We start from the raw sequence: 15546 nt of genomic DNA, 5'->3' as shown, positions 1-15546 counted from the left end.
CATCGTGGTTGTACCCAAGAAGAATGGCAAGCTTCGTATATGTGTGGACTTCCGCAAGTTGAATTCCAAGACAAAGAAGGATCACTTTCCTATCCCTTTCACAGACCAACTGTTGGACACAGTGGTAGGACATGAGCTTTATTCCCTTCTGGATGGATTCAGCGGATATAACCAAGTGCAGATAGCAGAAGAAGACCAATCCAAAACAACCTTCACCACAGAATGAGGGACCTATGCTTATAGAGTGATGCTGTTTGGGCTCTGCAATGCCCCTGCTACCTTCCAGTGAGTCATGATGGCTGCATTCCAAAATCATCTGCACGACTTTATTGAGGTATATTTGGATGACTTCTGTGTCTATAGTTTGATCCATGAACACTGGGGACACCTGGAACAATGCTTTGACCGATGCCGGGAGTATGGGATTTCCCTCAATCCTGACAAATGCATCTTTGGGGTCTCTTCTGGAGTTCTGTTGGGCCACATTATCTCTGCACAAGGGATATCAACAGACCCTGCAAAGATTGAAAAGATTGCAGCTCTGACAGCACCCACCAACCTCAAACAATTGAGGGGATTCCTAGGCCACGTGGGTTACTACAGAAGGTTCATAGCTCATTTTGCAACAAAGGCAACCTCCTTGCACAAGCTTCTGAGGAAAGATGCAGAGTTTACTTGGACGGAAGAATGTGACAAAGCCTTCAATACTCTGAAGCAATGTCTGATTGAGGCACCCATTCTGCAACCTCCTGATTGGACGAAGGAGTTTCATGTACACACTGATGCATCTATTGAAGGCTTAGGCGCACTTCTTTGCCAGAAGGGCTCCTCGAAGCTAGATCAACCCATCTATTACGCAAGCCGAAAAGTCACTGATAGGGAACGGAACTATACAGTGACAGAGCTGGAGTGCTTGGCAATGGTGTTTGCCTTGGAGAAGTTTCGTCACTACCTACTGTCTACCCACTTTAAATTTTATGTGGATCATGAGGCCCTATCCTTCCTGATGAACAAAGCAGATGTGAAAGGACGAATGATGAGATGGCTCCTTCTATTCTAGGAGTTTGACTTCGAGGTAATTACCAAACCTGGTCGTTCCCGATGTTCTGGCTGATCATCTGTCGCGTATTCCACAAACTGCAGACGAGGAGCAGGATGATCCAGACCTCCCTGATGCTTCCCTATTCCTAGTAGAAACTGTAACCCCTTGGTATGCAGACATTGCCAATCTCCTGGCAACCCAACAATACCCTCCTGGTATTTCTAGTTGGGAAAGAAAGAAGCTTATGTTAGAATCAGCCCCCTACACCCTGCTAGGCGGTGCACTGTACAAGAAAGGCAAAGATGAAGTGCTCAGATGTGTTGCAGGAGATGAGATTGGGATTGTTCTGAAGGCTTGCCATGACGAGCCGTGTGGAGGCCACTTTGCAGGAGAAGCCAAAGCCAGGAAGGCTCTGCTAGCAGGATACTGGTGGCCTACCATTCATAAGGATGCCTATGATTACTGTAAAAGATGTGATACTTGTCAGAGAATGGGGAAACCTACCAAGACAAGTGCCATGCCACTGCAACCTATCCTTCCTTTGAAGCCTTTCGAGAAGTGGGGAATAGGCCCGATCGATCCTCCTACCAGAAGGAAACAGAACATATACATCCTCGTATGTACGAATTATGTCACAAAGTGGTGTGAAGCTAAAGCCCTAAAGCGGGACGATGGTAACAGCGTGGCCCTCTTCATGTACGAGAATATCATCACCTATTTTGGCAGTCCCTTAGAGCTGGTAAGTGACAGAGGCACTCATTTCATTAATAAAGTCATGGAAGAGTTGACAGAGTTGTATAAGATCCACCATTGCAAGTCCATTCCTTACTACCCCAGAGCCAACGGCCAAGTCGAAGTCACCAATCGAATCCTCTACTCGATCCTGACAAGAATGATTGCCGCACATCATCGTGACTGGGACGATCGACTTACAAAGGCCCTCTGGCCGTATAGAACCTCCCATAAAGTAGCCACAGGACAAACACCTTTCAGCTGGTGTATGGTATAGAAGCTGTTTTCCCTACTGAGCTGGAATTTCCCTCTTTGAGAGTGGCTATCAAAGAACGTTTGGGGGAGGATGATTCACTGCAACGCCGTCTCCTGCACCTGGAATGTTTGGACGAAACTCGTAGGATGGCTCTACAGTGCATGGAAGCCACGCAAGCTCGACGCAAGGCTTACCATGACAGCTTCATCAAGCACAAGGAGTTCAAAGAAGATGATTTGGTCCTAGCCTATGATTCATGATTTGGCAAGTTTTCTTGGCAAGCTTCAACAGCGGTGGATGGGCCCATATAAGGTACTTGCCGTCAACCCTAATGGCTCTGTACAAGTGCAGACTATTGATGCCTCTGATGATCCCTTCCTGATGAATGGATATCGCCTGAAGAAGTACTTCCCTCCTTGGGGATCTTGACCATCAGGGTCACCTGATCCTTTCCCTCGTTAGTGTGGCACTATCATTCTTATGATGCTACTTTTGATAGCCGTCCTTCAGCTACTCCTGATGAAGTGGACGCAACCCTCTGTCCCCTCAACCCCACCTTCCAGCCTTGATCTGTTATCCTCTATTTTCCACCAGTGACAGTGGCAAGGTGGGTTCTGACAAGTGGTATTTCTACCATTCCCTTGCTTAATTCGAAGAGCAAAAAAAAAAAGAAAAAGAAAAAGAAAAAAATATACATATCGGTCATGGGAGAAAAAGACTTAGGTCCTTGTCATGCCGACCTATTCTTCGAGAAAAGGTGGAAATACCCTCGGGAGTAGGAGAAAAAGAAAAGAGAAAAAAAAGAAAAGAATAAAAAAAGACAAATCTGTTATGGGAGAAAAGGAAGCAATTTCCTGTCATAGCAGGCCTCGTTCCAAGAAAAGGTGGCAAACACCCTTGGGCGAGAAGCTGGCTATGGAAAAGGTGGCAATACCCAGCAGTGCAGAAAGTGGATTCATCAATTGAAATTTCCAGGATCCAGTTTCGAAGCTGCCTCCCTTGGTATGATGTGTCCTGGGTCTCTTTGCAGAGTGCCTAACTGTCCTCTAGCAGACGCCATGGTCCTATGTAACACAACGTTCGATTTGTTGGTTGCCTCCCTGGGTACGCCTCATCTTCAACACCTTGATGACAACAACTGACGACACGATCTTCATCGACAAACAATCGAGTGATGTGAGCTTTCATCCTAACCGGATGGGGAAGTGAGTATGGGTTGCCCTCTGTATCTATCAATAGAGAGTGAGACAGAGGGTGGGGCGAGTGACCAGTCTTTTCCCTTCAAATCAAATGAGAGGTGAGAAGTGTGAATGAAGTGTTGCATGCACGGGACGGGCCTCTCAATGCACAAAGCACAATCCGTTTCTGTGCACTGCACTATAAGGCTCCCTGGCCTTTCTTCTCGCACCGTATGCCAGCACAGGACGGGATGCACAGTTGCACCATCAAATGCGCACAAGCCATACAATCTTTGCACAAGTGACCGTGAGGATTACATCAACGGGTTTCAGGAAAGGGTTTCCCTCCTGTATCTATCAGCAGAGCATGAGACAGAGGGTGGGCTGAGTGTGACTGGAGTTTCTTCAATCAATTACCGAGAGGTGAGATTGAGGGACGTTATGATACTTGGAGTCAAGTATGTTTCCGTTTCCCTATGCACCCACGGGGTGGGTCTCTATCGTCATCACAAAGCACACCACCTTGTTCTGTACACTGCATTGTAAGGCTCCCTTGCCTTCCTCCTTGCACCTATGCCAGATGGGTTGGACGCACTAATGCACCATCAACTGTGCACCCTGGCATACTCCTTCTGCACCATTCCCCTGTCGATTTCAAAACCACATACACGATATGGGTTTCAATCATTATTCCTTGAGTGATATTAGTCATGGGGTGAGTGACAGTTCTTTCATTCCATTTGAGTGACTGTGAGTTGAGTGCAACATTCCTCATCATTGACAAATGTCCTGCGATTCCTTCAACCAGCTACCTCTCTGGGTGCTTCTGCGTGGTCCCTGCCATGACAGATGTGTGCTGTGAAGATGCCTTGGTACCTGCTGTAGCCGACAATAACACAGGGTGTGCCATCGACAATCACCCTTGATCCTTAACAACATGGGCCAAGTTTTTCTAACCCTACAACTTCTGATTCTCAGTGACATTCATGTTTTAAATGTGGGGACGTTAGTGGATGGTCTGTGGCGTGGTCCTAGGTCCCTGTTGCTCGGTTAACCCTATCCGTTAAGGTTTTAAGTGTGGGGATGCGTCCCTGCGCATCTACATTGCATACCCCTCTGCATATGCCTCAACCTGCTAATGCATGTATGCCATGACTTGCTTTTACCCTGATGGGGTCCCTTCCCCACCCACCCGTTTATTTTCCAACCACCCTCGGGGCTGTTCCCTTGCAATTTTCCTTCATTCCCTGATTTTGCGGTCCTGCCATGTGAACGCACCCTATGTTCACCGAAGTCCACATCCAACCTTATAGCCCTGTTCCTCCCTTTGACCTGACCATTTTTCCTTTTTACCTACCCCTGTTCCGGTGCACGAATCATCAATCCATGCTTCATACAGAAGATAATCAGAACAAAACAGAAGCTAAACAGAACCAATCAGGACCAATTAGAACATCATATCTCCACTAAAAATCATCATGAACTTCCAAAATATAATCAATATCATCCAAAATACTCTCAAACCACTTCCAAACCAATCAATCATCTCATAAAATCAACCATTCAGCTCTCAAAAACAACAAAAATCAGCCAAAAAACAAGTCATTTCAACACTCAACATATCCCCACACTTAATAAGGAAGCGTCCTCGTGACCTAGAAAAAAGAGAATACAAGTTCATTCAAAAGCTCAACTTTGATCTTCAATATATCTTCAAAAACAATCCATCCAACCACGACCCCAACTTATCACCTGTATCTGATATGAAAATACAACGAAAGGAAAACCCTGTATACATTAACACTTCTTATCAAACTAGAAATCACAACAAACTTGTAAAGGATATAAGAGGTTTCTTCTTCTTCTGCATCAACATCTTCAACCATCCAACCACGACTCCATCACCACCATTCTCCAAAAATGTAGCTCGCATGAAAGCCAATCGAATAGGCAACCACCATGATCGTATTACATAAATTAACCCACAACACAAACACTACACACAACACAACCATCTTAATGACTCCTCCAAAAAGAGAGATTTTATCATTAAAAATCATCCACCATACATTGCAAAGGTATCAATGAAGATGATCCCTCTTGAAAGATTGGCGATTTCGGAAACGATCCATAGACAAGGATTCATCTACAAATGTCTTGGGAGGATTCTGAAAAAATTGAAGGCAGCACATCCTTTCCAATAGGACAAGGTATCTGCTAGGCAAACAGAGGGCATGAAAATACAATATATCCAGCTGCTAGGAATCAATGCTCACATTGACATTCATGCACAACTTTGGAATAGGCTTTGAATCATTATGAGAATGCCTATGCATATACGCCAGATACCAGGCAAAATGAGCAGTCAAGCGCATCGAAGGATCCAGAGACTGTGAATACTGCTGAGCAAAATGCATATAGTTCTGGTATGCTTGACTGGCAGTTGTCCAATCTCCTGGAATTATTGGCCAGTTTATCTGAGGTCCTGTAAGAGAATCATTCGAGCTCCATCCCCTTCTTCTGGAAATCTGATGATCAAACCCATCATAGTCACTAACCAACTGAGGTGGTTGAGATATAGAAGTGGCAGGAGATGGAAGTGGAATAAGGAAAAGTGGATGAAGAGATGGGTATGCAAAATCATAAAAGGAGGAATGTGGCGGCGGCAACGTCGTCAGAGGCGGCACAGCGTGGGGCATGAGGGGGCAGGCTTGGGCGGGGAGGACTCCACGGCGAGGCCATGCAGGAGGGCCATAGGGCGACAGGAGGGCGACGTCAGCCGAGGAGGGAAGAGTGCGCCACGGCGGGGCAGGGTACAGGACGGCGGTGGGGCTCCACGAGAGAGGTGACGGCCAAAGGGGCGTGGGACGCAGGGCGCTGTGCAGGAGGGCGCCAAAGGCGGACATGGTGGCATAGGGCGGGGCAACGGCCATCAGCGTCAGAGGAGGAGGACGTCCACGCGTACATGCGATAGAAACGGGTACAGGGCGGTGCAGATGGCATGGAGGAGAGGAGGAGGGTAGGCGGGAGAGGAGGGAGGGAGGAGAGGAGGATGAGAGGGAGAAGGAGGGATCAGAGGAGGAGGAGGGAGGATGATGAAGATGGAGGAAGAGGGGAGGGTAAAGGAGATGGACGGGAAAGAAGAACGCAGGGAACGGGAGGGAGAGAGGGAGGGAGGCAGTTGGGGGGGGAGGGGTTAGGGAGAGAGAAGGGTTGGGTGGGGGGATAGGGAAGGGTGTGGGTAGGGGCCCGAGGGGAAGGGTAGGGGGAGGAGCCCAAAGGGGTGCCCGGGGGAAAGGGTAGGGGAAAGGGGGTGGGGGGTCCATAGGGGAATGGGCAGGGGTGCCCGAAGGGGTGGGCAAGAAGGTGGGTGGGGGCCCAAGAAGGTGCCTAAGGGAGGAAATGGGCAGTAGGGCCAGAAAAGAGAGGCATACTCTCGTCCCGCGCACGTGTGCGGGGCGGGGTAAAAAATTTGTCGTGACGGGATTGAAATAGGGCCGGAATGTCGGGATGAGGCACGTGGACGCAACTGGGCGCGTTGAGACGCGGGAAATCGAAAACGGGTGCGTTCACGCGCGGGATGAGTCAAAACGAAATGTCATAAAAACGAAATCTCTCGATCCGGACGTCAAAACAAAATGTCGTAAAAACAAAAACTGGGCAGGACGGCAGGGGGGAGACAGGGAAAACATGTAACGGGAGTTTTGGGGGAAAGACAGGGCGTTCACGTGCAAAAAACGCAAAAAATGAGTCTAAAAACACAATTAAAAATTAATATCAAAAGATCCGTGCATCGGAACGAGGTGCAGCAAAAAGGAAAAATGTGTAGAAAGATGTGTCCGACAATCCTATCACATCAAAACATAGTTCTGACTGAGATAAGACGCGTTCACATGGGAAAAACCCAAAAAACAAATCGAAAAATGGGATTGGAAATTAATATTGGGCAAACCACTCGCCGGAATGACATGCAGTAAAAAGGAAAAATGTCCGCAGGAAGGGGTGGCACAAGGTTGTCATGTCAAAATGCAGTTTCGGCTGAAGTAGGAGGGGTTCACATGCAAAAAACACCAAAAAGACACTCGAAAACACATTTAAAAATTAATAATAAAAATCCAAAAGTCAAAAGAGGGTGGAGGAAAAAGAAAAAAGTTGGGGGAAGGCGTGGGGGACACGGCTGTCAAATCAAATTGGAATTCCGATGCAAATAGGGCAGGTTCTCATGGAAAAATGTCAAGAAGACGCACGAGAAAGTCTCGAAAAACCGCAAAAATTAATATTGGGCAAACCGTGCATCGAAATGACACGGAGTAAAAAGGAAAAATGTTAGGGAGAAAGTGGTTGTCAGGGCTATGATGTCATATCACGGTTCCGAAGCAAGCAAAGTGCGTTCTCATGGAAAACCGGCTAATGGGTGCAACATGCTTCAAAAATTAATAACTCGAAAACCGTGCACCGGAACAGGGGTAGGTAAAAAGAAAAACTGGTCAGGTCAAAGGGAGAAACATGGCTATAAGGTTGGATGTGGACTTTGGTGAACATAGGGTGTGTTCACATGGCAGGACCGCAAAATCAGGGAATGAAGGAAAACTGCAAGGGAACAGCCCCAAGGGTGGTTGGAAAATAAACGGTGGGTGGGAAAGGGACCCCATCAGGATAAAAGCAAGTCATGGCATACATGCATTAGCAGGTTGAGGCATATGCAGAGGGGTATGCAATGTAGACGCGCAGGGACGCGTCCCCACACTTAAAACCTTAACGGACAAGGTTAACCGAGCAACAGGGACCTAGGACCACACAACAGACCATCCACTAACGTCCCCACACTTAAAACATGAACGTCACGGAGAAACAGAAGGTGTAGGGTTAGAAAAACTTGGCCCATATTGTTGAGGATCAAGGTTGATTGTCGATGGCACGTCCACTGTCGTGGTCGGCTGCAGGAGGTACCAAGGAATCTTCACAACACACTTCCTTCATGGCAGGGACCATGCGGCAGCACCCAGGGAGGTAGCTGGTTGAAGGAATCGCATCGAGTCGATGTCGTTATGACGAAGGAGAGTCATTCAGCGTACAACACTCAGATGGAATGAAAGAACGGTCACTCGCCCCATGACTAATATCACTCGAGGAATAATGATTGAAACCCATATCTCGTACCCGGTTTAGAAATCGACAGGGGAATGGTGCAGAGGGAGTATCTCAGGGTGCACAGTTGATGGTGCATCAGTGCGTCCAACCCATCTGGCATAAGTGCAAGGAGGAAGGCAAGGGAGCCTTACAATGCAGTGTACAGAATAGGGTGACGTGTCCTGTGATGATGATAGAGACCCACCCCGTGGGTGCATAGGGAAACAGAAACATACCTGACTCCAAGTGTCGTAACGTCCCTCAATCTCATCTCTCGGTAATTGATTGAAGAAACTCTAGTCACACTTAGCCCACCCTCTATCTCATGCTCTGCTGATAGATACAGGACGGCAGCCCTTTCCTGAAACCCATTGATGTAATCCTCACGGTCACTTGTGCAAAGGTTGTATGCATTGTGCGCATTTGATGGTGCAACTGTGCATCCCGCCCTGTGCCAGCATACGGTGCGAGAAGAAAGGCCAGGGAGCCTTATAGTGCAGTGCACAGAAACAGATCGTGCTTTGTGCATTGAGAGGCCCGTCACGTGGGTGCAATACTTCATTCACACTTCTCACCTCTCATTTGATTTGAAGGGAAAAGGCTGGTCACTCACCCCACCCTCTGTCTCACACTCTATTGATAGTTACAGAGGGCAGCCCTTACTCACTTCCCCATCCGGTTAGGATAAAAGCTCACATCACTCGATTGTTTGTCGATGAAGATTGCGTCGTCAGTTGTTGTCATCAAGGTGTTGAAGATGAGGCATACCCAGGGAGGCAACCAACAAATCGAACGTTATATTACATAGGACCATGGCGTCTGCTAGAGGACAGTTAGACACTATGCAGAGAGACCCAAGACACAGCGTACCAAGGGAGGCAGCTTCGGAACTGGATCCTGGAAATTTCAATTGATGAATCCACTTTCTGGACTGCTGGGTGTTGCCACCTTTTCCATAGCCAGCTTCTCGCCCAAGGGTGTGTGCCACCTTTTCTTGGAACGAGGCATGCTATGACAGGGAATTTCTTCCTTTTCTCCCATAATAGATTTTTTTTTGTTTTTCTTATCTTGTGTTTATTTTTCTTTTCTTGTTTTTCCCTATTCCCGAGGGTGTTTCCATCTTTTCTCGAAGAATAGGTTGGCATGACAGGGACGTAAGTCCTTTTCTCCCATGACCGATATGTATTTTTCTTTTTTCTTTTTTTTCTCTTCGAATTAAGCAAGGGAATGGTAGAAATACCACTTGTCAAAACCCACCTTGCCACTGCCGCTGGTGAAAAATAGATGATAAGAGATCAGGGCTGGAAGGTGGGGCTGAGGGGACAGAGGGTTGCGTCCACCTTATCAGGAATGGCTGAAGAACGGCTATCAGAAGTAGCATCATAAGAATGAGAGTGCCACGCCAACGAGGGAAAGGATCAGGTGACCATGATTGTCAAGATCCCCAAGGAGGGAAGTACTTCTTCAGGCGATATCCATTGATCAGGAAGGGATCATCAGAGGCATCAACAGTCTGCACTTGGACAGAGCCATTAGGGTTGACAGTAAGTACCTTATATGGGCCCATCCACCGCTATTGGAGCTTGCCAGGAAACTTGCCAAATCGTGAATCATAGGCTAGGACCAAATCACCTTCTTGGAACTCCTTGTGCTTGATGAAGCTGTCATGGTAAGCCTTGTGTCGAGCTTGCGTGGCTTCCATGCACTGTAGAGCCATCCTGCGAGTTTCGTCCAAACATTCCAGGTGCAGGAGACGGCATTGCAGTGAATCATTATCCCCCAAACGTTCTTTGATAGCCACTCTCAAAGAGGGCAATTCCAGTTCAACAGGGAAAATAGCTTCTGTACCATACACCAGCTGAAAGGGTATCTGTCCTGTGGCTGCTTTATGGGAGGTTCTATATGCCCAGAGGGCCTCTGTAAGTCGATCGTCCCAATCACGACGATGTGCGGCAATCGTTCTTATCAGGATCGAGCAGAGGATGCGATTGGTGACTTTGACTTGGCCGTTGGCTTTGGGGTAATAAGGAGTGGACTTGTGATGGCGGATCTTATACAGCTCTGTCAACGCTTCCATGACTTTATTAATGAAATGAGTGCCTCTGTCACTTACAACTCTAAGGGATTGCCAAAACGGGTGATGATATTATCGTACATGAACATGGCCACATTGTTACCATCGTCCCGCTTGAGGGCTTTAGCTTCACACCACTTTGTGACATAATCCGTACATACGAGGATGTATCGATTATGTTTCCTTTTGGTAGGAGGATCGATTGGGCCTACGAAGTTGATGCCCCACTTCTCAAACGGCTTCAAAGGAAGGATAGGTTGTAATGGCATGGCACTTGTTTTCGTGGGTTTCCCCATTCTCTGACAGGCATCACATCTTTTACAGTAATCATAGGCATCCTTGTGGATGGTAGGCCACTAGTATCCTACTAACAGAGCCTTCCTGGCTGTGGCTTCTCCTATAAAGTGGCCTCCACATGGCTCGTCATGGCAAGCCTTTAGAACAATCCCAATCTCATCTCCTGCAACACATCTTCTGAGCACTTCATCTTTGCCTTTCTTGTATAGTGCACCGCCTAAAAGGGTGTAGGGGGCTAATTCCAATATAAGCTTTTTCCTTTCCTGACTAGAAATACCAGGAGGGTACTGTTGGGTTGCCAGCAGATTGGAAATATCTGCATACCAAGGAATTACAGTTTCTACCAAGAATAGGAAAGCATCAGGGAGGTCTGGATCATCCTGCTCCTCGTCTGCAGTCTGTGGGATACGCGACAGATGATTAGCCAGAACATGGGAACGACCAGGCTTGGTAATTACCTCAAAGTCAAACTCCTGAAATAGAAGGAGCCATCTCATCATGCGTCCTTTCACATCCGCTTTGTTCATCATGAAGGATAGGGCCTCATGATCCACATAAAATTTAAAGTGGGTGGACAGGAGATAGTGGCGAAACTTTTCCAGGGCAAACACCATTGCCAAGCACTCCAGCTCTGTCACTGTGTAGTTCCGTTCCCTATCAGTGACTTTTCGCTTGCATAATAAATGGGTTGATCCAGCTTTGAGGAGCCCTTCTGGCATAGAACTGCACCTAAGCCTTCAATAGATTCATCAGTGTGTACATGGAACTCTTTCGTCCAATCAGGAGGTTGCAGAATGGGTTGAGGGAAATCCCATACTCCCGGCATCGGTCAAAACGGTGTTCCAAATGTCCCCAGTGTTCACCGATCAAACTATAGACACAGAAGTCATCCAAATATACCTCAATAAAGTCGTGCAGATGATTTTGGAATGCGACCATCATGACTCACTGGAAAGTAGCAGGGGCATTGCAGAGCCCAAACGGCATCACTCGGTAAACATAGGTCTCCCATTCTGTGGTGAAGGTTGTTTTGGATTGGTCTTCTTTTGCTATTTGCACTTGGTTGTATCCACTGAATCCATCCAGAAGAGAATAAAGCTCATGTCCTGCCACTGTGTCCAACAGTTGGTCTGTGAAAGGAATAGGAAAGTGATCCTTCTTCGTCTTGGAATTCAACTTGTGGAAATCCACACATATACGAAGCTTGCCATTCTTCTTAGGTACCACCATGATGGGTGAAACCCATTCACTATTTGCCACTGGATAGATAAACTCGGCTTCCAGAAGCTTCAGTAGCTTTGCTTTCACCAATGTGGAATAATTTGGGTTCATTCGCCTTTGTCGTTGCCGTACTGGCTTGGCATTAGACTCCAAGTCAATATGATGCTGACATATTGTAGGATCAATCCCCTTTAGGTCTTTGTAGGACCAAGCAAACACGTCCAAATTTTCTTTCAACAAGTTGTACAAAGTTGACAACTCCTCTTCTGGTAGGCTGCTACCCACCTTCAAGTGGCGTTCAGTACCATCTGCATCCACAAAAGTTAACTGCCTTTCACCTTCTACTTCACGGATGAAGGTCCCACGGACTGCTTCTGGATACAGATCCGACTCCTTCAAGGGAGTCGTGTCCTCTTCGGATGTCCCACTAGAACCAACTTCTTCTCTTGGTGGAGACTTAGGTTGCTCCTTGAGATGTTGAAATGGGATTAGAACCGTTTCGGGTTTGGTTTCACGATTAGTTACTGCTTGGCTTGAAAACTCATCTTCTGATGACGAGTCCAGGAATGTCACATAACAGGGACCCTCTGATGCCTGTTGGGTTTGTTGGACTAGTGCTTGTTGGCACGGTGCATCATCATCATCTTTCTTTGGAAAGGATGGGTGAGGGCAGCATGAGCCACTGCTAAAAGATGGCTTGGTCTTCTTAATCCATTTCTTATAAAGATTTTGCATATAAGAAGATCCATTTACTAGACCAAATGGTACCATCGCCATTTTGTCCCACAGCATGAGCTCGTCTGCTTCTGATGCTTCTGAAACTTCTTCTTCATATGTATCCTCTTCAAGTGGGATAGACTCTTCCATCTTGCTTTCATAATCTTCTTCAATATCATCTCCATCCTCTTCTGTCTCTGTCTCTGGCTCTGTCTCTGTCTCTAGCTCTATAGGAGCTCTGTAAGAGAAGAACAGGTTCTCTGTTTCATCTTCTGCCTCTGTCTCTGGCTCTGCTATAGCCATGTAGCAGGGAGAGCAGTACATCCATGCTTCTATCTCAGTGTCAGAAGTGATTTGGAAAATCGTTCCTGGTTCAGGCAGGAAGTATTCTCCCATTGACAGGGACTTTGCATCGTTTGGGAGTCGGCTTACAGTATCCACTGTTAAGGAACGTGCCAGTGTTTTCTTGGGAAGGATCTGTTTGACAGCATCTTCGTCTGCTGATGTTCCATCTGTAGCCTCATTAGGGGAGTCGGAAGATAATTCCAAGGAGGTGGATCCATGCCCTTTTTGAGAACCATATAGCTTCAACACCACTTTTTGGGTCCTCTACCCAAGGTCAAGGTTCCTTTGAACCAATCCGTCCTTGCTCTGGCTTCAAAAAGCCATGGTTTGCCCAATAACAGAGGGTAGGATGTACCATAAGAGTTTGGCTTCACCACCAGATAGGTTAGCCAATAATCTTTTCCAACCACTGTAGTCTTCACATATGGGAGAATGCCCAAAGGCTTGATTCTGCTCTGATCCGCCAGTCTGATGAGCCATTGGGTTGGTTGCACACCTTGTAGGCTTAGATCCTTCATTGTCACATCCGTCATAATGTTCACTGATGACCCACCATCAATCAGTGCATTTGCAATGAAGCAGCCTTCTATCCACACGCCAGTCTTTGGGGTACCCGGATCTAGAAAGGCGTTAGCCACGTCCACTTCTTTGACAGGCTTTGTAGCTTTATTGGACTTTGTTGCTGTTGAGGGAGCAATCCTTAAGCCACGTCTTCTTGTCAGTATACTTTTAAACCTTTTTTGGCAACTGGGAGACAGCATCAATAATTGTCGGAATGTGAGGTTTGGTTTAAAGGTATCTAGATCTCTGACCAGATCGTATTCCTTAATAGGATCCACTGGCTTCTCTAACCGGTTAGGAAATGGGGCAACACCCATTTTCATTTTCCTTGTTTCTTTCAACAGGGGCATCATGGGGACTTCTGCTACTTGTGGCACTTCCTCCTCTTCTATCTCCTGGACCTCTGGTCCTGTCTCTGGAACTGTCTCTGTGACTCTCTGTGGCACTGTAGTGCTCTGTATGGCATTGTCAGGCTCTGTTCTGTTCTGTTCTTCTGGTGGAAGATTGAACTTGACTGTTCTGGCAGGAGGATTATTTTCTTTCTGGATAGGTGGTTCCTTCTACTTTGCGCGCGTGATGGCAGCAACTTCCAATTCCACTAAATTGGAGGTAGGCTCTTGGGCCTTGGCCGGACTATCAGTAGCACTGTTTTTCACTGGGGCTGGGCTTGGACAGTCTTTTGCAGTGTGGCCTTCTCCCTTGCATCGACTGCATAAGGGCTTGTAATCCACTGACCTTCTGCGATTTGGACAATTTGGTGAAATGTGTCCCTTTTCTTCGCATCTGTAACACTCCACTTCTGATCTCTGACCACCGCCAAACTATCTTCCTCTGTAACTTTGAGAGGGAAATCTTCTGGGACCGAAATTAGGAACAAACTCTCTAGGCTTGGGTCCAATATCCTGTGTTGTCATTTTGGATTCTAGCAAGTTGAATCTTGCGTCTTCTTCCTTCCTTCTCTTATCATGCATCTCCTTCAGAGAGCAAATATCCTCTGTATGGTTCTTCCGCAAATAGTAGGAACAGAAGGCTCCAGGGATGGTTGGTTTTCGTGTACATTCAGTGGCTAAATGGCCTACTTGATGACACTTACCACACCAAGTATTTGACCGCATCACATCTCTTCCTGCTCCTGCCACATTGGATATGTTGGCGGTATTCACTTTCAGTGTTTGTAGCTGCTCTGTAATCACATCCATCAACTCCTTTTTGATATTTGCAACTAAGTTGGATAAATAATCCTTCAAGATTTCTCCTCTTGAGGTACTGGCAGTAGGGTTTTGAGGAGTCTCTGTAATCACTACATAAACAGGTTGGGCTAGTATAGAGGGATCTCTGTTCTGGTTCTGATTCAGAGCTCCTGTTTGAACTGTTGGCTGTTGGCTCCAGTTGGTAGGGTTCCACTGTTGCTGCTGATTTGGCATTAGGGAAATTACTTGGGACCATTGTTGTGGTTGAACCATCATTTGAGGCATGGATTGTGGCCATTGTGGATTTGGTGCACTGTACTGTGATACTGGGGGCATCTGTGGGTAGCGGTAGGGGACTGTCCCTGGGATTGGATTTGTTGGGTACATCATTCCTGGCATCAGAGGAGGTAGGACTCCTCTTCCTGGATTCATCGCCAATCTAGCTTCCACTTCATCGTACAGTCTTGCACCTTCTGTTGCAGCTTGCAGTGTGGCTGGTCTTTGCAACTCCACAAACTTACGGACTTCTGGTTGTAATCCTTTGAGAAACACCCCCTTTTGAATGCCATCATCTAGATTATGGTTAGTCCATCTCTTCAGGATGGATTCCATTCGTGAGACATAAGCTTCTACTCTTTCTCCAGAGAACTGACTTAAATTCATAAATTCCTCTCGCATCCGCTCTTCAAAACCTTCACGCTTGAATTTAGTGAGGAAGGCCAAGTCCCATGTGCCAAAAGTTCCTGCTGCTTGTCTCTCATACCATTGAAACGCCGCGCCCTTAAAAGTGGAGGGGAATATTG

Source organism: Lygodium microphyllum, chromosome 3 (genome assembly GCF_053477565.2).
Source record: "Lygodium microphyllum isolate KBCC chromosome 3, Lygodium_microphyllum_v1.1.10, whole genome shotgun sequence".
NCBI lineage: Eukaryota > Viridiplantae > Streptophyta > Polypodiopsida > Schizaeales > Lygodiaceae > Lygodium > Lygodium microphyllum.
This window is presented reverse-complemented; position numbering follows the sequence as displayed.